Genomic DNA, 24,148 nt, shown 5'->3' with positions numbered 1-24,148 from the left:
AGTGTGAATGGAGGGTCACACCCTCAGTGGGCGGTAGGGAAGCTAGTAAAATGAGTCCCAGCCAGCTGCCTTATCAAGCCTAACATGATGAAACTACAGACTATATCAAGCCTTCTTATCCTTTAAAATATTCACATGGTTTGGAAAACACATAAAACAAAATTTAACAATATTTAAAAAAAAACCTCATAAATATTTAGGTTAAGTAGGGTTACGCAAGAAGTAAGCTACGGAATTAAAAATATTACTTCAGCAGGGACCAATTTCACAGTGTTGTCCATCAGCGAGGATAGAGGGATGTGACTGTCACTTACCAAACAGACGGTCAAAATCATCCTCCATTTACCCACTACTTCCCCTCCATCCTTTCCTCCTCATAAGTCACTGTCACTCAAGGCTCTGGTATACTTGGAAATCAAATTTGGCATGTCTTCAAAGGCTCTGGGTGTGTAACTGGGGGTCTGCAGAATTTGCAAGTCACACAGAATGAAGGCCAGAAATCCTGACAGTTGTGCTTAAAATGAACACCCACACACAGGCACACACACACGCGCGCACACACACACACACACACACACACAAAGAAATGGATGTGGTTCTGCATTACAACAACAATAAGCAAATGAGGAGAGGGCATGTTTGTTCTCTTAACCAAACAAAGAGATTACGCTTTTCTAACAACACATCAAGAGAAGAAGAGCTGCTGAATGCCAGCTTCCCCTTGAATGACATGCCAAAATGAGTGAGCCTATTCATTAAAAACAACCTCTCTTTAGCATTTAACACTTAAAAAAGGTAATACTTCAAGAATGCAAATAAGTAAACTTGGGGTAACTTATTTCATTATATGAAATGGAGACAGCTTAGGGTCCTTCTGGTTTTAATTTGGATCATGAGTCATTGGTAATTGCAGGTCAACTCAGTGACTAAATAAACAATAGGTTGCATGGTCCACAAAGTACATGCACAACAAAGACCACATCTTTAAGAAGAAACCCCACACACAGAGCGGAGACCGTTAACTAGCTAGAATTGCTGTGGACAAGATTTTGCAAACATCTCAGCAAGTTCTGACTTGTAGCAATCAAAGCCAAACGCTGGGCAGTTTATTTGTCGCAAACTTGTCCTGTTGACTGTGAGAACATTTGTCTATGAGTGTACCATCAGCACCAACATCTTTTAGTACTAATCTGCCATCTCATTTTTCTGTCATAGTCCCCATATGTGTACTGTGCACAGCCTCCGACACTGTAAAAGCTCAAACAAAAACAAATTAAGAACTTCAGTCAAAGGGTCATTGTAAGCTTGCTAACCCTCTCAAGGCAGGCGTTGCAGATTTGCAACAGTTAAAAACTAACAACCTGATTACCCCACATACATATTTTATGAATTTTTTTTTTTTTTTTACTCAGAAGTACCACTGCAGGACTTGGTTGTGCATTAGCAACAAAAAGTTTAATTTGAGCCTGAGAGGGTTAAATTTAACGTCACTATTCATATTTAGTCATGCATCTAGAGTAGCAGCACTTGCGATACTAATTTAAAAAAAAACAAAAAAACAAAAAACAACATCCCAGGTGTTTTATTGCAGGGTTGGATTTCAACTCATAACCTTCTGTTTGATAAGCAAAGATGATGTACTGCCATGTGATGTGCTAACAACCGCTGTATCCACTTCAAGATACGTCTCAAAAGTACTGTATTACTTTACCCATTGGGTCGCTGTGAAAAAGAATGTTCCACTTACTTTCTTGTTACATATTTAGACATGTTTCCATTTCCTTTAATGTACTATTATCAGCTAGGCACGGGCATATATACACAGTTGGTACACTGTGTCACCCCAAGCTTTCTGGAACCAACAGTTGCTGTTGTTTCTATGGAAAATACACAACCTGCTATACCAGATTTTCTCAACTTGACATTTACACTTGATTTCACCAGTGTTTTCAAACACAGAAGTTGTCTTGACAGGCCAGCTATACCAATAATGTCAGAGTGCTACTCTCTTTGGCAAGTGTCATTTTTTAAATATGCGCCAGAAAGAATGACACCATCCATGAAGTGATTTTCTGAAGGACAGTCCCTGGACTCCTATTTTTCCGTGATCTAGCTCCACATTTAGACTGAATTCAGTCCAAGATTGTTGACTCACTTGGTAACTAAACTTTTTGTAGAGGAAACCTGATATTTACCCTTTTAGATCATATCAGCTTAGAAGAAATACATCTAAAAAACACATACACACAAAAACATTCATTTTGAATTTGGGCTTTTTACAGTGCAAACCATCTACAGAAACAAGGGCATCACCGCTGAAAAGTCTGACAAAATCCAATATGCCTGGCACTGCCCATAATTACACAACCACACAAACACATGCAGTGACCTCATGAGAGAGTGATGATTGGCATGACAGCAGCAGCGGAGATTAAAGACATAAAATGTTACAAAAGAGTGGAGCCTGAGTTCATATGGGCGTGTGCTTGTGGAGAGAGAGGCTCTGAAGCGAAGCAACTTCCACAGGAGCATGAGAGACAATTAGAGGTTTGTTTTCTTTTTTATATCTCAGCGCATCCAGACCTTAGTTGAACCAACAGAAGACGAACAAGTAGGAAAGATTTAAAAGAAGAAAAAAAAAGGAGGTCAGACAGCACAGAGTAAACTATACTCTCACCCACTCACCCTTCACCCAGCCTGACAATGCACTGTGGGAAATGCCCACATTTACTAATGCCCAGTCAGTGCCGCAGGTGCACAGGTTTTAGGAGTAAAGAAGCTATTGGAAAGGGGGGGAAAAAAGACCAGAAAGCGCCCACCAAAGTATCTGCAGGAATCTAACCTCTGGCATAAGTGCAGCTTCAAAAGAAGTCTATTTATGCTCTGTCTGCATTTTGATCTATATAAAACTCAAGTAAAAATCCTTTCACCTGTTTCCCTTCTGGATCAAGTGGACTAGATGGGAAGCTTTTCAAAGAGGAAGTTGCTTCATACCAGAATCAGACTTTTATACTTCCACAGCATCCTAAAATTGAACGGCTTTCCACAGACACAAGACGGAAAACGGCTGGAATACAAGTGGCAGTAGAGACATTTTCCGAGCTGAGCCGAATCTGATAATCTGCTTCTGTGGCTGCTGCTCTAACCCGAGGTGACGGTCCTCCAGCAGTTACCGAGCCACACCTCATCTGTCAACAGCTATGCTCTCACAATGTACAATTAAACAAAAGATAGCCGTTTGCTTCGCTGTGGAGTTTGCGGTTTGGGCCGGTGGTTATTTGTAGCCTTAGTCTTATCAGGGAGGCGGCTTACATGAACATGAACACGCAGTCCGTTTTCCTACACCAGCGCGCCCTGAAGCCTGCTCTGCTTTGTGCTGGCTGTAGCTCCATCTGGAATGTGCTGGCTACAGCTGAGTCTGAGGCTCAGGGGTCAACCACGATGTGACTCTATTTCACTTGGTTGAGGGAAACTACAGAAACTACAAAAAAAAAAAAAAAAAAAAAAAGGGAATTCTTTTCATTTCCTGCACACTTTCAAATCCCGTAATATCTACCATATGCTCCACTATAGACAAAGAAAAAGGCTCCGCCAGAGCAAAGTGGCCTAAATAATTGTGAGTCTGTAGAGTGAACTTTGGCTAAGGGGTAAATACAAAGACAACACAATTACAGCTAACATAAATGGAGTCTTAACACTTTGGAATTACCAGCATTTGACTCTTACAGTGTAGCCTGATTTTCATCTCAGTCACAATTAAAGATAAAAATAGCGACACTAACAACACCCAAGCTTTTTAATGTCAGCACGTCAAGTAACCGCTTACAACCTGGCTGGAAATTTTTTAATAAGTCTTCTCTAAGGAGATGACAAAGAATCAAGAGCTAAAAAGTTTTGGTAGTTACAAATTTGGCTTTCTCTCTTACTCGTGGTTAAAAACCAAACACCTGTAACTCACTTTAAAAGAAATGAAGCTGAGGGGAGGTTGGGTGATGAACAATACAAAGACATAGAGAGTAAAAGTAAATCAAGACGTGAATGGTTTAAATAATTAAAAAATTAAAAAATAAAAAAATAAAAAGGCTCAATAGAGAGTTTGCAGAAATATACAATGCAAGAGTCAAAAAAACAAAAACAAACCATGACTGCGCATTGATTTCTTTCATATAAACATGGCTTCAAAGTCACTGTCTGCATTGCAAAGTTATAAAGCATGTTTTAAATTGATGTACGTTAAGAGCCTCTAAAATCACTTAGTGTTTTTATATGTTGTGGGCTCATTAAACATCAAAACACATCCTCTTAAAGCACTTCAAAAGCTCTGAAGCTTGGTTGCAACTAAGCTGACAGTTCAACCCTCAAGTAATTTGTCATATTTCCAGTGCAAGTATAAAATACCCCATATGAATTTGCTGCATGGCTTTAAATTCCACTGCCAAGTACTGCATTACGGATGACAGCCATTGATAAAATTACCACTGCAGCACTAGAATGATGACCTTTACATGCCAAGATTAACATAATTACTAACAGCAATCCATCAAGGGGTAGCTTAAGCGCATCACATCGACAAGGTGTGGAGCTGAGCTATGCGTCAAAGCTATGTTCTGGAAAAGAGCCCCAGTTGCTCGGACTAAAGCTCATATAGAAGGAGCACAATAATCATGGTGCTGGCTATAAGCAGTGCAGGAGAGGCAAGCCTCCTCTTGGTTCTGCTTGAAAATGGGAGTCTCCTACCCAGTCGCTCTGCCAGCTGGCCGTCTGCCCAGCGCCTGCCGGGCAGCACACTGCCATTGTCCTTTAGTTGTTTCAGGGTGATCTGAGAATTAAAATAGACAGGACAACAGATTCTCCCTGTTTATTCGCATGGAAACAAAGAACAAGAACTGCAGGAAAGTGACAGAAAGCTCACAATGCACCAATTAAAAGATTAAAGCAATGTTGCAAACTTGGCTACGGACAAAGACAAAGAGTCCCCCGTTCTCTCCTCTGTTGCAATACTAAAGAATACTGACTAATATGACTAATTGGATGCAGTGTTATTGGAAATCTGACTAGCAGCGCATTCACAAAGCACTTATTTAAAGGTCATTCAAAATTATCAGCGTCACAGTCACACTCCTAACATGCATGCAAAGTTTTAGATGTCACTTCCTGAATCCATTAGGTCTCACAGACTGAAGCTCCTGAATGTTCCCAACAGAAGGAGACCGTGTTTGTTCTTGGCTGCTCTGGTGGAGCCCCACGAACAGAGACCTCTGTGCTGTGGCCCTTCTCCAAAAGGGACCATCTGTCCCCCGCAAACTGGGCCTAACCACAGCGGCCCTCTCTCTGCTATGGGGCGACAGAAAGGGACATGCAGGGTTGATGTGGCCCAGCAAGTCTCCAGAATAAACCACCACCTATTTCCATCAGCACACATCATCCCCCACCCCGCCACTTCCCAGCAGCCTGCTGCTTTCTTAGCTACAGCCATACCAATGGCAGCCTGTTCAGAAAAGTACACTCTCTCTGGGAGAGGAGAAGAAAAACGGTGAGAGGAGAACTCTCAGTTTGCAAAAGGAAAGTGTTCAGCTCGAAAGTAGGTAAGTAGGTGTTTGACGCGGTTAAGACAGAGTCAACACACTGACGCAAACACATTCACACGCATCAGCTGGGCAGCAGCACTTATGCAGCCTGACAGCAGGGCGACCTCAGCACGCGTCGCCGCCATAGACCGTCTTTCCCTCCTTGTACTCAGTGCAGCAGCTTTTTATTTCCTTTTCAAAGTTTCTTCCTCACCGTCAGCCCGGTGCTGCTGACAGAATTTTGGTGTAAGAGAGATAATTTGGACTTCAGGGCAGCAGCTGCAATCTCTGCTGCTGACACAAAACCATGTTCAGTCAATCAGTGGATGTGAACGAAAGACAGGAGCAAGCACAGATATACAGATGAATCACTCAGTCACCTCACAAGAACTGTCTGAAACACAGAAAGGCCGTACTCCACTTTTTATGAAGCTGATGCTGCACATAAATGCGGCTCAAACAAAAGTTCATGTTAACTAACGTGCATTATTTAGCCTTTACACCATTTTCCTGTGTGAGGCCATTAAATGAAAAAGCAACAGTAGATAAATAGTTGCCATGCTTACCTGATTAATAGAGTCCTTTTTCATCAGAGCCATAAATTCTAAGAACAGAGACCTGTGAGCTACTGTGGTAATGAGCTCACTGTGGAGATGCTATCCAAGTGCATTAAATCCATCAGCCACTTGTTGAGCACAAGCCACCCAAAAGCACACAAAGAAAGAGAGGAACCCGACACACTCCACGGCAGAAAGCCTCGAAAAATAAACTGCAGCACCTTCCTTTTGCTCCTTTACTAATAGCTAGCTTGGAAAGAAAAATGGAGAAAGGTATAAAGAAGAGAAGGAGAGAGTAAAATCAGGACAAGTCTGGCAGCTATTTGGAGTCAATTTAGTGAAATGCATACAGCTGCCCCTTAATGCACACAGCCCTCCCCCCTGTGACAAAGCCACCAACAGCTGAATGAGGCTGCAGCATTAGCATATGTAAGGGAAAGTAGGTGGCTGTGTTGGCTAAGAGTTGGGGTGGGGAGCAATGCTGAGTGTTGGTGTTTGGGGGCAGGGAACGGACCGTGACATTCAGAGCTTCTTGGGCTGACAGGAAGGACAAGAATGGAGGGGAAAAAAGAAGAAAAGAAAAATTGGGGGGGTTAGCTATTGTTCCCAGAAAAAGATCCCCAGATCAAGCCTGTGACCTTCCAAGTTCCTCATGATGGCTGACATTTGGAGTGATGGGAGATGCAGGAATCCACTTATCCATTCTCTCTTATGAACTACAGCTTGGTACAAAGGTCTGTCTGGCAGACAGAGCTAGCAGCAACCACGACCACCTTAAACACAGAGATAAGCGGAGAAAGGCCCAGGAGGAGGCATGGTTTTTTTCTTTTTTTTCCCCCAAAAATGATAATCCCTCTATCCACATGCCATATGCTAAGCACTGCATACTTTTTCCCATCAGCAGCAGAGACTGCAGCAACCAGACACGAGGGGAGGCAGGGAGGGGTGAGGTTATGATGGTCTTCAGAGCAAGAAAGGAAGAGAAATGTATGAAAACAGAACTCTGCAGGACACCCCTCTCTGGTGTTTTGAAGCAAACAGCTGTGGTTTTAAGGTTTACACACTCTCCCGTGCACAAACACACACACACCAACCAACAAAGATTAACTTATGTGCTGCTTCATATCATCTCATAAAAGTTGCACAGTGAACACTACAGATGATCACTTCTCTGTGCCTGCCAAGTTGGTAGTCCATTTAAAAAAAAGTTTCATATGGCACTGTAATTTTCACTTTCGACATTAGGCTGCCATTAAGTGTTTGTTGATGAGAGTCACCCGTGGTCAGCTTGCTGTGTCAAGGCTCTAATATGGATTTAGTGAAGGAGGCTGGTTGGAAATCTGTAAAGGAGTGGCTGAAATATGGGTGTGGAGAGCAATAACTGTGACCTACACCACTGAGGACAGTACTGCTGCAGAAGAGTGGCTTAAAAACTGAACTTGTGCCTTTTTAGTAACTACAACCGACTATTTGTAAATATGTTTATGTAACTGAAACTATTATTTCTCAAAAAGTCAGCCTTCCCGAGACACAGGAAGGCTACAGAAAGAGCATATAATGTTACATAATTAAGCTTCAGGGGATTTAATTGAAAGGACCCAAACATAGTGACAACTCTAGCCACTTCCTGATAACGGCTTTGCTCAGTTTATGGTTGGAGGTAGGAACGTGTTAATAGCAGGAAATGACAGACTTTAATCAAGTTGAATGAATGGCAGCGGGTACAAGTCTTTGTGCCACAGTCTTCCTTTGATCCAGCCTCTGCAGGCAGGTTCTCAGCTTTGATTTGAGTTGAGGGGAAGGAAAGAGTTTTATTTGAAGAGTGGGAAGCCCACAGGAGGTAACACTTAAGAGTTCTTGTCACTGCATCCCAGCAAACAGACAAACTATTCATCAGCCTACACACATGTGCAAGCAGGGCCTGTGGAGAAACGCACAATCCCACAAACGCTGCTCGTTTGCACACTGACGGACGCGTTTGATGGGTAATTTACATAGTGAAGGTAGTCATTACACAAGCGGATACGCATGCAGAACAGCATACATTCACAAAACACTAAAATAACATATTTTCTAAGCTCATGTTTCAAACACTCCAGAAAGAATTTGGACTCATTTAAGGAAATATACTGAAAATTGGGGTCTAAGCTAGTGGCCATCTGGTCCATTCTGAATGAGCTGAAATATAACGAAATAATGTAGTTTTAGTGGCAGAAGAGACACTAATTCCTGTAGAAAATTGCAATCTGGTCGAAACTGTTGATTTCCTGAGTTAATCTCATAAACTTTTTCAACTCTTTATGTAGATTTAAAGACAAGCGAAGCATTCTTCCACTTGTAGCTAATAACTTAATATATTGCACACCTAATGAAGTTTTAAAGGAAATAATTTTGCTAGCTTTTTCTCCAGAGAAGCTAAGAAAAAAAGGTGTTTTCCAGGTGTTACCACAGTGGTTGGAGCTGCACATTTGATTTGAAACAAAACATCCGATTTATTAGGGCGAACACTTGGAACACACCAGCTTGTGTATCCCTGAGACTGGGCTTGTGTTTCCTTCTGGTCTCAGACAGGGCATCTACACCATGTATGCCACTTTACATAAAAGAAAGTGAATAAAAGCCAACTAAAAAATAAAATAAAATTTAAATAAAATAAAACAGCCCAGACTATATCATACCTATGGCAGAGCAAGGGTAGGATTTGTTTTGTTAAGCTAGGCGTGGTTAAAAATAAACAAAAAAGGTTGGGCTAAATAAAGCTGTCTATACAGCAGCAGCACTAACAACTTAATATCAACCCTTTTCATCATATTGATGTCAAAAGCTTTGGAGCGTTCATAAAACGACTCGATGGATAAAAATACTAATTCGACACTGAGATTATTTGTGTCTGTGAAGCCTTTTGATTCTCAGCAACCTTGAGTGTGACTCGTGTCATTCCACAGCCAACTTGCAGCTTTCCTCAGCATGGCCGTGAGGAACCCATTGAGCCTTGCTATATAATTACAGTAAACAAGTTAACAAAGGGGTTTGCCTGATTGCTTCCACCAGGGAACATTTAATAACCCATAGAGAATCAAAGGTACCTGTATCTGCTGAGATTGAGCCTCTTTTCATGAGCGTGTGACGATAGCCAGGCATGTGATACACTTGCTTCTCAGTATTTTTAGTCTGGCTGATAACAGCAGGCTGTGGGAGCACAAGTTTCTCTTTTAGTTATGTACAGAGGGTACTGTAAGGAAAATGGCCAGTTTCCCCTGCTGAGAGGAAGGCAGGAATAGCAGCTGGCAGGCAACAGTCAGACACATCATCTCTTGAATGTCACTACTCCCCTACCATCTCCCCGCCTCCTCTCCTTTCCCTCTCTCCACCTTCTCTCAGTTTATTCTGTATCTGTTGTCCAAATTCACCAAAGAGCCAGAGGCTGCGCTGCCGCCTCCACCATCCATAACACTCCATCTATACAACAGGGGAAGACAGCGAAAGAGAAGGGGGTAGTGGGCACATGAGGTGAGCGGGTGGAGAGTAAACAGCAGCTCTGCATCCCTCTATGTTGTTGCTAGGCAACTTTTTCTGCACATGACAGCCTTGAGTGACAGCAGACCTCCCTTCTGAACAAAGATGGAAACTTGAGGGAGGGAAAGGAGAAAGGAGGAGAGAGGGGCACAGAGATCAGCGGTGAGTCAGAGAATTCAGGGAAACACGCATTATTGCTTCAGGCAGTTTGAGGCAAAACAAACACAAATGAAACACAAAGAGAAAATCAAATCAAATCAAATCAAATCACTTTTTATTGTCACATCACATGTGCAGGCACACTGGCACAGCACATGCGAGTGAAATTCTTGTGTGCGAGCCCCACAAGCAACAGAGATGTGCAAACACAACAACACAAACGAGCAAAATACAAGAATGGCCAACCTGAAACTAATAAATATATGTACAATATATAATAGTGTATGCATTTCTGGATGTGTATACTAAATATTTTCCTACGTGTGTGTGTGTGTGTGTGTGTGTGTGTGTGTGTATACACATTTTTACAAATTAAATAGTAAAAAAATAAAATAATAATAATAATAATAATAATAATAATAATAAAATATACAGAGTTGAATATGTGCAAAACAAGTGGCATTTATATACAGTGTGGAGTGCATAATGTTGAAATAGTCTATAAAAAGAGGGGAACCAAAAAGATGACAGATGTGCAAGAGAATATCAATGTAGCTGTGATGGTTTCAAAGCTCTCAAACAGTTGTAAGATGATTAACAGAAGAGGTAAATAAAAAATACACTAAAACGCTATTTTTTTTTTTTTCAAAATAACTAGACAACTTTGCCATTTGGATGTCTAAATGATTGAAATACATCGCTAGATGGTCAATACTATAAGCTGTATATAAAATATGGACGCAGTTGCCATGGCGTCATCTCTGGTTTGTGAAGACCCAATTTGAAGCATCGAATTTCACCTTATGGCTTTAACCACATTTAAACAAGACGGTCGAGTGCTAGCACTTATTGCGTGCTAGTTGGGGTGGTTGTAGCTCAGGTGGCAGAGCAGGTCAGCCACTAATCAGAAGGTCGGTGGTTCGATCCCAAGCTGCCTCCTGGCTGCATGCCAAATATCCTTGGGCAAGATACTAACCCTGTGTTTGCCTACTGGTGGTGGTCAGAGGGCCCGGTGGCGCCTGTGTCCGGCAGCTGTGGCTACAATGTAGCTTGCTATCGCCAGTGGGTGAATGACTGAATGTAGTGTAAAGCGCTTTGGGGTCCTTAAGGACTAGAAAAGCGCTATACAAATACAGGCCATTTACCAGTTGTGGTTATTAGCTTGTAGCTTGTAGAATGCATCTTGTTAGGCTAGCTAGCTAGCTTGGTTAAAAGAGGACAACTAGAACTTCACTTACACACACAGACTTCTTTTGTCTGCTAGTATGATCAGCCACACAGCCATCCATCTTCTTGTCAGATAACTGGATTCAAATGCTCCAAACAACAAGACAAAGGTCCAGTTCAGTGACTCAAATTAGCCTAGCAGACAGCTAGCTGTGCAACCCCCCCGTTCCTTTGACTTCCCCGTCACTCAAAATGGCCACAACTTTAATAATCAACATTAAATTTGCCTTTTAAACTTTTTAAAAGGATGAGTCAGACAACAACACACCCCTCTACATGTTGTCATGAGGAGGGAAATGCTCAGTTCAGCTGTAAATTGAGTGGTCGAGTGGTTGTTCAGGGAACTTTTGTTTTCAGCCTCTTAGGCAGTCCTTACAGCCCAATACATGGGAGACAACAAATAATGCTTCATTTAAAATCTGAGCACCACATTTCCCAAATCATTTGCTTTGCAACCGTATCTCTGTTTATACCAGATGAAGAAGACTTCATTCCCTGCTGCTATAGTCACACTGCTGAGCAAACCCATAGATTAATTTTTGAACAGTACAACATTGCCACTGGCTTGCTGAACATATCTTATCTGAGCAAGTTGTTTTCATTTTTTGCACACAGTATATCATTACCAATAAACATATGACTGGGATCTCCTGAGGCGAGCACCCATCCTAACTTTAGTTTGGTAAAAAAAATTGGCCAACACCAGTGGTTCAGGTTCAGTGCATTTTGTGTGCAGCACAGATGACGTCCTTCATCCATAAGGGACATAATAAGGGTTTGTGACGAGTGCAGTGGTTAAAATTAGCAGGTGAATGATAATCACTGGCCAGAGAGCTGCTTTTCATTGGAAGTTTGGCAGGGGAAAGAGTGCAGATGCCAAATCAGAGGTGCTGCGCTACGGACGTGTGCAGAGGCATTAAAGTAGCAAAGGAAAGCTGACACTGGCAACTTTGCCCTGTTAACGATATGGTTTCCAGTGTTTTTAAAGGACCGCAGAAGATGCCAGATGCCTGCTTCACAGCTGGCTAGAGAAGTTGGGTGTACGCTACAAACAAAACAACTGGTACAGCAAAAGCTAAGTGATCATATGAATCCAGATGCTGGAAATGTCGTAGGTGCTGAAAATGAAAGTCTACTACCAACGAGATTGGAAGGAAAGAAACATGTAAGATAATCTAACTACAACACTAAGAAATAAAAGATTAACTTTTTTTTTATAAAAGTGAAGTCTGTGGCCATCTGGAGCATATGTTCCAGCAGAACAACTTCCTTCTGTAATTAATGAAGTTATCCAAAGGGAACAGGCTGATTAAGTGAGAACTCTGCTTATTCTCAACAGGCAGTGTTTCCAGGGCTCAGAGAGAAATGGCTCTGATAGAATTCCTGAGGACGAGGCGGCCCTAGTTTGTCATGCAGCTGGCATCTCTTTTATGGAGTCGCTTTCAAAGCTTTTCCCCCTACAAGTGGCACCAAAAACATCTGTTCCCAGGACAGCCACCCACATGAGAGTTTGCCCTGCGCTAGCAGGATGGCCTGTAGATGCAGGCAACAACCGACATGCAAATCTACATGTAAAACCCCAGACAGCAACATTGCGACAGTTAAGACAATAATATGCAAAGAGTCACAAAGGGGAAGGGAAAGATAAAGAGACAGGACAAATAAGAATGGGCAGAGTGGGCATGGGAAATAATGACTGTATCAAAAAGTAAAAAATAACTTGAAAAAGCAAGAATGAAAGAAGGCAGAGAGACCCTTAATAACAAAAGATGATAGGTAATAGTGAAAGGGGAGCACAATAGCTTGTACAGCCAGGAGTCAGTGTCTCCTGGCTGTGTAGTGGTACTTCAAATCTCAGGCAGAAGACCAATTTGACCTCCATCCTGTTCAAAGCAGTCCTGTTAGTGGAGGGGCCTGGTAATGTCTGATGAAGCAGCAGTAGCACAGCTATATTAAGCCTGCAAAGACCAGGGTGTACGAGGTGCACTCTGCGAGTGCTCGGAGCTGTGTAAAACACTCAGTATCATTAAAAGCAGTGTGTTTAGGTACTGTCCACAGCCCTGTAAAGAGACTGCAAGTGGGGGGAGGATGGATAGAAGGAGGAGATGGGAAATGGTCCGAGTTATTTCCATTCCCTCAGCCCGTTTATGGAAACATTATGGGAGCAAGGTTCAGTTCTCACGGAGGAGGAAAAGATTTGGAGAGTGAGCGGGTAAGAGCGAGAGACATGAGAAAAGTGAAGGAGTGAGTGAAAGCGAGGGAAAGGAGGAGGGACTGTAGAAATGCTGCTTTTAACCATTTTCTCTGGAAAAGACCTCGCTCTGTGTGTGTCCTGCATTGTGCAGTTCTCCCTCTGGCAAAGGCCACAAAAGCCTCCATTTATCTCTCCTGAGCATCTAGCCTTATTGAGAAAAGGCCCTGAAAGGCAGGCAGCCATCACATGTGCCAGGGTGACATGGCTTTTCCCTTGTTAACACTTTAGTCTTGCACCCAGAGTGCACCCAACACAATTTCCACCAGAGTGAGAGATTACTCCTGCCGACAAACGGGGGAGGAAGAAAAGAAGTAGTACATCTGTTCTATATATTTGCATTTCTTTGGTTGAGATCACAATGCACCACTTGACTCTGTGGAAAGCGAACATTCCCAGTCAGGCATGAGAAACCCACCCTATCAATGAGGCCTTTTTCCACCCTTTGGTTTCTTTAACCGGGTAACGGCACATCACAAGGAGCAGCTCGCACAATCTGTCAACTCGGAGGCAGACGGGGCCAGTTTATTCGCGATTCGCTCTCATCGCTTTCTATTTACTCAGAGTTCTCGGGAGCAAGAAAGGAGAGCAAGAGCAATTTTAGGACATTGCAATGTGTGCTATTCAGCAATCTCCAGCTCTAATTGCAGAGGGAGAGGAATTTTGTACATCTCCAGCATTGAGGCACAACAGCTGCAGCTGGCATGGCATGTGGTGGGTGTGTTTAAGGGAGGTGTGGTGGCTACAAGTGTATCAAAAAATAAAAAATAAATTAAAAAAAAAATAACAAACAGAAAAAAGCCACCCACATGCTCACACCTTTGCATAAATTTGCAAAAATGCATCTTTGTCCCATCATGCCTCTGCACTTTTTGTCTTTAATACTGTGCACACCTTACCATACTCGAGGGAAATTACTTTGCTCTAAATCTGTTACGCTCTTTTCTGCCGCCCGTCAGCACCACACTTGATCTCACTGATTTAGACGGGAGTCAGCTGCCGTAAACAATTACTGCCTAGATGTCGTATACGTTAACTAACCAGTGAAACCAGCAGGTCAGATCCACGCATGTCTGACTTTTATAAAATGTCATCACTTCATCATCTTATCCTATTAGACATGTGAGAGCGCTTTTGTCACAATCAGTAAATGAACTCTTGACTTATGGGCAAAAACATTTTTATTTTAAAACAGCGAAGCATCACAAAATCCCCTCAGGCTTTATTGTGTTCTCAAGAAAGGATGTGCATGAGGTCACAGACACCTTGATCTTTCACCAAACCTAATCAGTCCTTCCTTTAGTCTGAGTGATGAAAAACGCACTCCAGCGCATATCTACATATCGTTTTTGCAAGCCATCATCAACCTCTACTAATTGTCTGGATTTATATGTTCACATATCTTATAAAACGTTAAAAACAAAAAGTGTGGAGAGGAGGTTGGGAAATTATTGCTTTTGCTTTATTCGGCTTCCACACAGTCTGCTTTTTTTTTTTTTTTTTTTTTGAATGGTAAATGAAGAAAAGTGTCCAAGGAGATGAAAACAGATGAATTAATTCCTCCTACCAGGAGCCTGGTTTACTGATAGGACCTGACGTGTGGGTCCTTGGTGATTGAGTGACCTTTGAGCTTCAGAACAGATTGAGGCCAACGATCTGATGAGGTGCCCTTATGAAGGAAGGGAGGGAGTGAACAAAGAGTGGAAATAAAATCCCAACAGTCATAAGGAGTACGATTCTACCCCACACCGTAGCTTCTCTTCCGCTAGTGAATGCACGTCTTTTGACATCAATATTTATGCAATTTCAGATTGACATACATAGAGCCGGAGCTAGAGTCTTTAATGTACTTGACCTCAGTCGTGCAGAGATCAGTCACAAGATGAAGATTGCGCACAGGAAGGTGACTGTCCTTAATCACAGCACTGGACAGACTTTACTATTCCTCACTTCCTTATCTCTAAACTGCAGCAGGCTCCCAAGAATTTCACCAAGATGGCAGCATTTGGAGAAATCACCAGGCGCTGGCATCAGTATAAGTTACACCGACTCAGTGGAACAGAGGAAAGCCTTGCTTTTATTTTGGTAGATTGCTGGACTATTTCCAGCAAGGGCTGATAAGATGAATGACTCCCACAAGCTGTTCCTACATACCAAATCTGCCTGGTTAATAAGAGATACACATACTTTAGAACTTTGTTGGAGTCTGTTGGATAACGTTTGCATCTGACCTTGAAATATTTGATTTCTTAGCATTACTATCATCCCTGAGAAACCACAGACACTAACACTATTCGGTTCAATATTAAATCAATAATAAGCACAGCCCACAATGAGACTCCTGGGGCAAAATCCTATCATGCTTCTTTTCAGCACTGATAGCCCTATTCCCACAGAATTTGTACAACCGGGGGAGCTCATTTGATTTTGAAATGACAAACCCCACGTCTATATTTCGTGCACCACATTCATACGGGATAGTGGTGTTTATGTTTTACTGGAATTAACAGACATTACCCATTGGATATGATGTCAGAATAAATGTTGAGCGTACTGAAGAAAGACAGCTAAATGTTCCTTACCGCATGCTGCCTCACATCCATTTCATCATCCTTTGAGATTTCGCTCTTCTAATGGATTTGAGCAGGCTCTTTCTGCGAATGGGTCTCCATGCTGTGTAACAACCTGAGCCCCGTGAATGTGCACTCAAAAAGCCAGTGCAGCCTTTAAAAGATGGAAACAGGCCGAAGAAAGATGCTGAGAACACACACACACACACACACACACACACACACGGCAAAAAGAGAGAAAGCAATAATAAAAAGGTACTGATTTGCACCACTGACATTATTACATTGTTTGGATGTGGTTGGTAGCAGAGCAGGGGATTTTTACTTTAAAACCATGGATGTGGCCGAGTCACATGGGATTAAGGTCACAGAAGACCCTCACAGTTATTACAAAGAGGCTATTACACAGTTATTACACTAGCCTGATAGTATGGAACCTTTGTCATTTGTAATGATTACTCTGTCATCTCTGATCTTGCTCCCATGTGTATAATTTATAATGGAAAAAAACCCACACATGTAACCTAACCTGTACTGTGTGTGTGTGTGTGTGTGTGTGTGTGTGTGTGTGTGTGTGTGTGTGTGTGTGTGTGTGTGTGTGTGTGTGTGTATAAAAAAAAAAATTCTCCTGTGCAAATGAATATCTTGTTGTTTTTTTTGTTCCCTTTGGTCCTTCATTCAGTCTCTTTCCCAAACAACAACTGTTGAGTTTCCAGTGAAAATTTGAAGCCTATACAAAGAAAGAGCAAGCTCATATGCATAAGAAGAGCAGACAATTTTCACACATAATCTTTGGTGAATGAGGCCTTACTGTACACCACCTTGCCATGGGCATGTTGTCTATTCTGCAGGACAACAGCAAATATATAACAAACAAGTCAGCATTGACTAAACAAGAAAACGTCTCTGTGTGAGGAAAGGGAAAAGCAAGACCTCTCCTCAGGGACCCCCGGGCTCAGACCGCCTTTCAGTGGAAATTAAGCAAAATGACAGGAAATAATTAACTGACACTAATTTCTCTCGTTATGGACCCCCAGGATATGTCAAATGTCATCACCTGAGAGATCTGCGTGTGTGACCTGATGACTAACCGTGTAGCTAGCTTAGCTTTCTGTGAGGATATTGAAGTAAATGCACTACAAACTATCCATCAAAGGTTGGCAGCTTCCTCTGACCTCTGTCCTTTGGTATTTGTGTTTTCTTCCCAAACACAGATCATCTTGAGACAGATGAGAACAATGTAATTATACAGCTGCTCCTGCGGTCAGATATACAGCACCTGGCTGTGCATCTAGCATTTGTGTGTTCATTGGTTCGTTGTGTTTTGGCTCGAGCTCATGCAGCTTAGCGCTGAACTGCCTGTGGCCCTACAGTCCTGTTTACATTTCAGAGAGCTTCCAAAGGCTTCCAGTAAACATGGCCTGGGGAAGGTAAGCACTGAATGAACACACAGCTGTGGAGCTATGTAAGAATTACAAATACACAAATCTCCTGTCGGGGTCCTAGCATAGTGTCTGGGACACTGTTTGTCCTGATTGTGTTATGTAATCTTATTTTCCTCTTCTTTTAAAGGCAGTAAACCCATATAAAGACTAGCACTCAGTGCTTTCCCTCTAGCTCTGCATTCTGCATCTTGCCACCCCCTGTGGCTAACCTCCAAACATCAACAGCAGCTTTCAATACACTCCGCTGCAGAGGAGGTGGAGGGGGCAGTTGATCTCCTTCACAGTGACAAACAGTGCGATTACAGAAGAAAGAAAAAGGAAAAAAGAAAATCAGGGCACTGTCACTCAAGATCATTATCCTCCATCAATAATCTCTACAAATCCCATAGAAGCAGGGCTAGACAAAGAAATAAATAGGAAGGGAAAAAAAGACATGGAATATAATGTTCTAGCATATTAGATCTGCTTGGCTGGGCCGGTGCTCCTTAAACACATCATACCGCTGCTGCCCCAAGAACAAGGAAAGGCCAAGCTGACTGTTCAGCTTCTTTCCGCTTTAGCCTTCCCATCTACTTTGTGTAAAAGGTTTCCCTGTATTATCTCAGGCTTGTCTAAAATATTCAGACTATACCAATTTACAAGAATAGGCCAAAAGCAACATCACGTACAGCCATTTCTGTGCTGTAAATGACTTTCTTTTAAAAAAAAAAAAAAAAAAAAAAGCTTCACAGTAATGTCCCAGTAATGTCATTCCCATGAATGAGAAAGTATCTAAACTGAACTCCAAGAAACCAAATATTTATATTTAAAGGATTTTGAAGACACTATGATGTTTATGTGCACCAAATGGAGCTTGGAAGAACAGCTCTGACCTCTTCGAGCCAACACTTAAGATTTTAATAGCTTTCCGCTTGAGTCGAAAGAAATTACACAATCACAATAACGCATTGCATCACACCACTTCAAAATTCGCAGTGACAATAAAAGTACAAATGGCCACATTTGTTTTAGTTTTGGTGATTCCCAGGGTAGCTAAACTCATTATCATCTGATTTATGGAGCAGTGGAAGCACAAACAAGAATAACATCCTCCTCCCAATATGTCTCATCAGTACTTTTAAAAACACAATGACAGGCTACAGACCATGACTAGACTTTCTAATTTGTCTCATGTCATTGATCTGGGAACATGAAAGGAACCGGCTATAAAAGGGAAAAAAAAGCAACACTCTCTCACAATTGACAAAGGGCTGTTTAGGAGAAAGTTCCTTCCTTTTGAAAAAGGCTGATACACAACAGAAATCCTGCACATACCACTCTGCAAACAAGGCACAACAGGGCAACACACAGAAAAACAAAATAATCCTATCATATAGCGAAAAGGAGTTAAAATTCTGCATCGCTGTCTAGACATACATTTTATATTTCTAATATTAAAACTTGAGCCTTTTGTTACCGCTTAAGCTCTACAGTGCGATATTCATTGAAGCCATCCTCCTACCAATGTAGATTATAATGATTTTTGTTATAACCTTGTGCTCAACAACAGTGTAGAAGCACTGCAGTGTGCTCACGAGGTTAAGTGAAGGATACTGGCCCCAGCAGCAATGCCTTAGTGATTCACACACACACACACACACACACACACACACACACTAAAGCCCGAGCACTTTATGGCACATCTGTCACGGATCTGCTCCATTTCAGTTGTTAATTACAATCATCCTCTATCAGAAACCAGTCGTGCACTTTTAACGCTTAAAATGCCTTAGCTTATCCCAGGTCGATCTGACAGTCAAGGACACTGATGCATGCACGGGAGGGGCTTTGTGTCACTTTGGCCCACATTTTAAGACTACAGGAGCAGTTTTCTGTACTTTCAAGGAATACCATGATGACTATTATATACATTTGTATCAGGGAAAACACAATATCTTGAGTAATATGGGAAAACAACAGGGAAACACTGATTCTGGATCTCTGGGCTGATACAATAGGTGTGCGTGCATGCAAGACAGAGAGATCAGATTCCAAGTGGACAGCACTAAATACAAAATCATATGCATCGTTCCTACAGTTGGAAAAAGCCTTACTTGCATATCACTGCAGTTGATTGGTCTCTGCCAATCAAATTTGACTGATGATAGGTGGAAGAAGCAACTGTTTACGGGGGCCTTTGACTTTCTATTAGAAGTAGTCAAATGACACATGACAGACACAGGTGAAAAAACTACAACCAATTTGTGATCCAATCAAATTAGACACACATTTAATCAAACAGAGTAAAAGCAACATTCCTAACAAGTAACCGGTTCCACTTCCTGTGTGTGACACATGTGATATACTGAGGTTCCAATAAACAGACGAAGATAGAAAAGTGTACAGAAATGACATCCTGTCTGGACTCTGTCTGCATCATCCTCACCCAGTCATGTCCATTTACTTAAACAGGGCTATTCTTTTCCACTAGGGAGGAGGTATGCACAGGGGCACCAAATCCTCCTTATCTCCCAAAGGGGGCTGGCTGCAACAACAGAGGTCAGCTGTCCCGATTGTGCGGGCCTGTCGGGGGAAACACAGACTGACTTAACCTATGGGTCACTGCCGGTCTTGGCTCCCATCAAGTCAGTGACTAGCCAGGACTTATCCTCTCCATTGCAGACCAGCGACAAAACATTTAGACAAAGCACATAAATAACTTTCACTGGCATTTCTCCAGCCTTTATGGTACAAACACAGTGAGTGTGAGCATAGCTCATTGGGGCAGGAAGAAGCATTCGCCCACATGCTTCTCAGCTGCAAATCTATAATGTACGGGACTTTTTTAATTTTCGTTTTTAAAAAGTCAATGTTAAATATGAGTCTGGTGAAACAACAACCCTCACAACTCTAACAAACCACCATACTGACTGTATGGATAAACCTGTGATTTGAGGTGAGGGAATGGCTAATAAGTATGGCAATGATATTCCTTCTATATTAAATTATTAAGTCTTTTATTTAAACAGGCAGCCTCACCGAGACCAAGAAGCCCCATATTTCACAATTCTGTCTGGCATGTGGACAATTAACAATTTTCTTTCAGACAAAGCATTGTTGTACAGTCTGCTGTCTGTAAACCACTGCCATGTAGTCAACATCACATCTGTCTGTCATGCAAACAGGATACAGCCTGGTTTTGAAAATTATGTGGGGGTCATGTTAAACGGTAAGGTCAACGCTGGTTAAGCTGGTCTTCATGACAAGCAACAGTAATGTGTTAAGCATATAAAATGCAACATGCCATTCCTTAGTCACTGTCTGACTTAGAGCCAAGGAGCTTCAAAACATCGTATAGCATCCTTCACTCCTGCTGACGCTATCAGATGCCAAAGTAAGGTCAACAAAGATTAACAAAGGATACATGTCCCAGACACCAAGGCTATTACCATGTTCCCAGGATACAAACCGCAAGCCATAACGTCTCAATTGCCCATCTTGCATAAGGAGTGGAAATATGGAACTAGGAAGGCCTGTTCTCACAGTGATTTCCTGAGATGAATACTGGCACAAACCACACAAACCAGTGACTAAGCAAGAAAATTAGCACCTTAATACTATTACAATGATTGCACATTAAGAAACCATACTGTGCACAGTGCAGACAAAATTGATGAATAACCCAATAGGAAAATCACCATGCTGATCAGCAGCGAGAACAAGATATCTCAATACTCCTCTGAGAACCATGTGGAAGGTTTATTGTTTACCAGACAAATGAGGGGTACTGATGATAGTTCTGGTGCTTTTACCCGATCATCAGCGATACAAATTTCATAATCCCAAATTAAAAAGGAAGCTTTTGTCTACTCTGGGCACATTATGAACAGTGCTTAGTGAATCACCCACATCCATCACAAACAGACCCCAAGTGGAGCAAAGACTAAATTCACAAAAAACGACAACAACATTATCCTAATGACTTCATCTATGCTGTCCTGACAGCGGTGAGTTGACTTAAATCCTTCCATAAATCCAGACCGCAATCAAAACAAAGGCTGGCAAAAAAGGTGGCGAGAAAGAGTGGCTCTCACAACATGAGCAGGCAGCATGTGATCCCCTGTCTGCTGGTTGGTTGGTTTTGAAGCAACAGGATTTGGTTGGGGAGACCCATTGTGACTCCTAGCTAGCCAGCCAGCCAGTCAGCTGGCACGCACCAGACGAGGTTTCTGATCCTCATCACATGAAAGGGGTGTGGGACTGGTTGGAAATGGTTGCAAGAGAATCCTTCAATGGCGGGAAATGCATCATCATTATTAAAAAAAAAAAAAAACCCTGGTTTAAACACAAGACCTTTAGCAGTTTTGTTTCACTTCTGCTGTTTTCCAAATTATGACTTGTCAGCATGCTGGTAGGAAACCACCGTGGGAACAGAAACAACAGAAAGAAAAGAAACATCCCAAGCAAGCAACTGATGTGAGAAGACTGATATCCGCCAACACTGTTAAATAATCAATGTGTTACAGTAACATCTTCACAGACAATTTCTGTGACACAACCCAAGGATAATGGCTGTAATTCTAGTTAGGCGACTCCAGGCCCAGTAGCCCGGAAGACATCCTAAACAGCTCTGCAATGATAACAACTGGATATGGCCCACGGGCATGTCACAGGAAGCCGTTTCTCTGCCAGACCTGACAGGTGCCTTATTGTTCAGCTGCGCACATAACTTTATTTTGAAAGACATATCTATCTGGCTCAATTACCCATTGTCTGGTTAGTCATGCAGAAGGCGCTGTTAGAAATAGATGAGCACATATTTCTTCTTTGGGGCCCTCTCAGCAACCTATTGATGGCAGAACACAACAGATCCCTATTCAAATTAAGATTGAAGGAGTTACCACGGCACTGTCATTATTGTGGCTGCTGAGCAAGTCTTGCTCCAGGAGTGTGCCAATGACAGGGGGTGAGATGGGGTACCCAGGACCCTTAATCTCATCTACATTATCTTTCATCTTTTATCATCTGAAAAAAAAAAACCCCTACATTTGCTTCTATAACGTAACTTTCAAATGTAAAACTCAGCAGCCAGAAATTAACAAAAGACATTAATCCAACCTAGAAAGGTAGCCTAATAGAAATATGTGCATGATGATAGCGAGAATGAGAAGATAAAAGGGATTAGGGTTCCAATATGTACAAAGAATAATAACAATTGACTATTATGCATAATATTGCTTAATATTCCACACATCATTACAGACATCTTTGCACCCGTTCAGGTTGCTTCCCCAACATGCAGACCTATGACAGCTGCAGTTAAGCCAAGCATTTTTAGTGTTAAAAGGAAAGAAAAAAAAGTTAAACATTAAAGCAGGCCATGAACATACCATCTTAAAACACTTCTCTGCCTACTTAGTTCGGCAAATCCCCTGGAAAACTAATCTTTCCCAGACTCAAAACCCTGTGAAAAATAATGGTGCCTTATTGATTTTAAGCGTTCCGGGAGCAGAGAACTATGTATGCTTGATGTGGTCAGATGTAAGCTGCAAAGACAAAAGGAAACGCATGCAGAGGACTGTAAATTAAGCAATAGAAACTCAGGATTTACACTCCTAGCACCTAGTCGTATCTGTAGCCTTCCATCAGCAGAGAATTGGGCCTATTTATTTTCCTTTATTGGGGATTTAGTTACCGTGGAGGCTCAACTTCCTGCAGGAAGGATACGGTGCTTAAGGACAAACAACACTGGACTTACTTTCCCAGTGGAGTATACAGTGCAGTGTATGTTGAATAGGTCACAGAAGCGGCCAGCAACCAAACAAGATTGTATATGCTGTGTAGAAGCTGGCTGCCAGATATTATTTATGAAGAAACCAAACAACCGGGACTGTTGGAGGGGGGAACTGTCTTTTGTCTGCTCATAATAACAACCTGCTGCAAAGTAAAACCACAAAAAGGACACAAAACACAACAGCAAATTGTTTACATTATAAAAAAAAAAACATATCCCACTCAGGTTCTCGGAGGAAAATATTAAATATGGTTGGTGAGAGCATATGGGCTGGTAAGCAAGTGAAGGCTTTATTACACACGGCCAGTTGGACAAAGCTGCCTTTATCGCCCCCCACCGTTTTAATGGAAGCACGCCACTCAAAACAGATTCATTCAAAAATACTCCAGTCCACTGTGCCCCCACGTCCCCCATCACAAACCATCACCACTACCACAAGTAAACGTTATCAAACACACAGTTCCTTCAAAATCACACCGAAATAAGAAGCTTGCACTCTGTCTCCAAGAATGTTAAAATAAAGATGTTTTACGCTGAAACTGCTTTATTTGTAAAGCTTGCAATGTCCTGAGTAAACAAACAGGAATCCAGTTAAACTGACCAGCAGCATAAGTCATAAGGAACAGAGACAAATATAGGTTATATATATACATAAAGTCCACTCCTGAAACATCATAACCTCCACCCCTCGCTCGGACTGCACCACCATCGGTGCTTGAAATAAACTTTATCCTTTGTGTTCACCATTACCATCGACGTGCCAGCTGAGTTTGTACGCCTCTGCCACTCTGCCCGTGTGCAGCGCTCCCCGCTTTTAGTTCCCCAGCTTCACTTTTTTACTTTGTTGCTACCTTCAGAGGTAGAACGAAAAAGGGCGTGCAAGCCTTACCTTCAAATCCGAGCCGGTGTCCTGTCCCGGTTGTTAACGGCGTTAGTTATCCGTAAAAGGTAAAACCAGCTGAAGCTGCCGTAGTCGCTCTCACATCTCCCCCTTTCAGTCTCCGGCAGACTGAAGTAGCACGGACCATAGCGATACCCATCCAGCACCTTTCTGCGTGATGACGACACGCAGCGAGGCTCCGC

At 42.2% G+C, this 24,148-nt stretch overlaps 1 protein-coding gene across 6 annotated transcripts in view; it reads right to left on the bottom strand.

Moving 5' to 3' along the window:
• The window catches only part of LOC308388090 (signal-induced proliferation-associated 1-like protein 2), an 80,774-nt gene extending 56,627 nt beyond the window's left edge, over positions 1 to 24,147 (bottom strand). For 2 of the 6 annotated variants that reach the window (XM_080868582.1, XM_080868586.1), the window contains exon 1: positions 23,955 to 24,141. The gene's annotated coding sequence lies outside the window, so the exon portion shown is untranslated. Of the gene's footprint in view, positions 1 to 4,737; positions 4,820 to 6,133; positions 6,477 to 23,954 lie in introns of those variants that run through there. The other 4 variants (XM_080868584.1, XM_080868585.1, XM_080868587.1 and 1 more) reach the window with 4 other exon arrangements.
• Between the last annotated feature and the right edge of the window lies 1 nt (position 24,148).

This window comes from Rhamphochromis sp. 'chilingali' (assembly GCF_963969265.1).
Source record: "Rhamphochromis sp. 'chilingali' genome assembly, chromosome: 20".
Taxonomy (NCBI): Eukaryota; Metazoa; Chordata; class Actinopteri; order Cichliformes; family Cichlidae; genus Rhamphochromis; species Rhamphochromis sp. 'chilingali'.
This window is presented reverse-complemented; position numbering and strand designations above follow the sequence as displayed.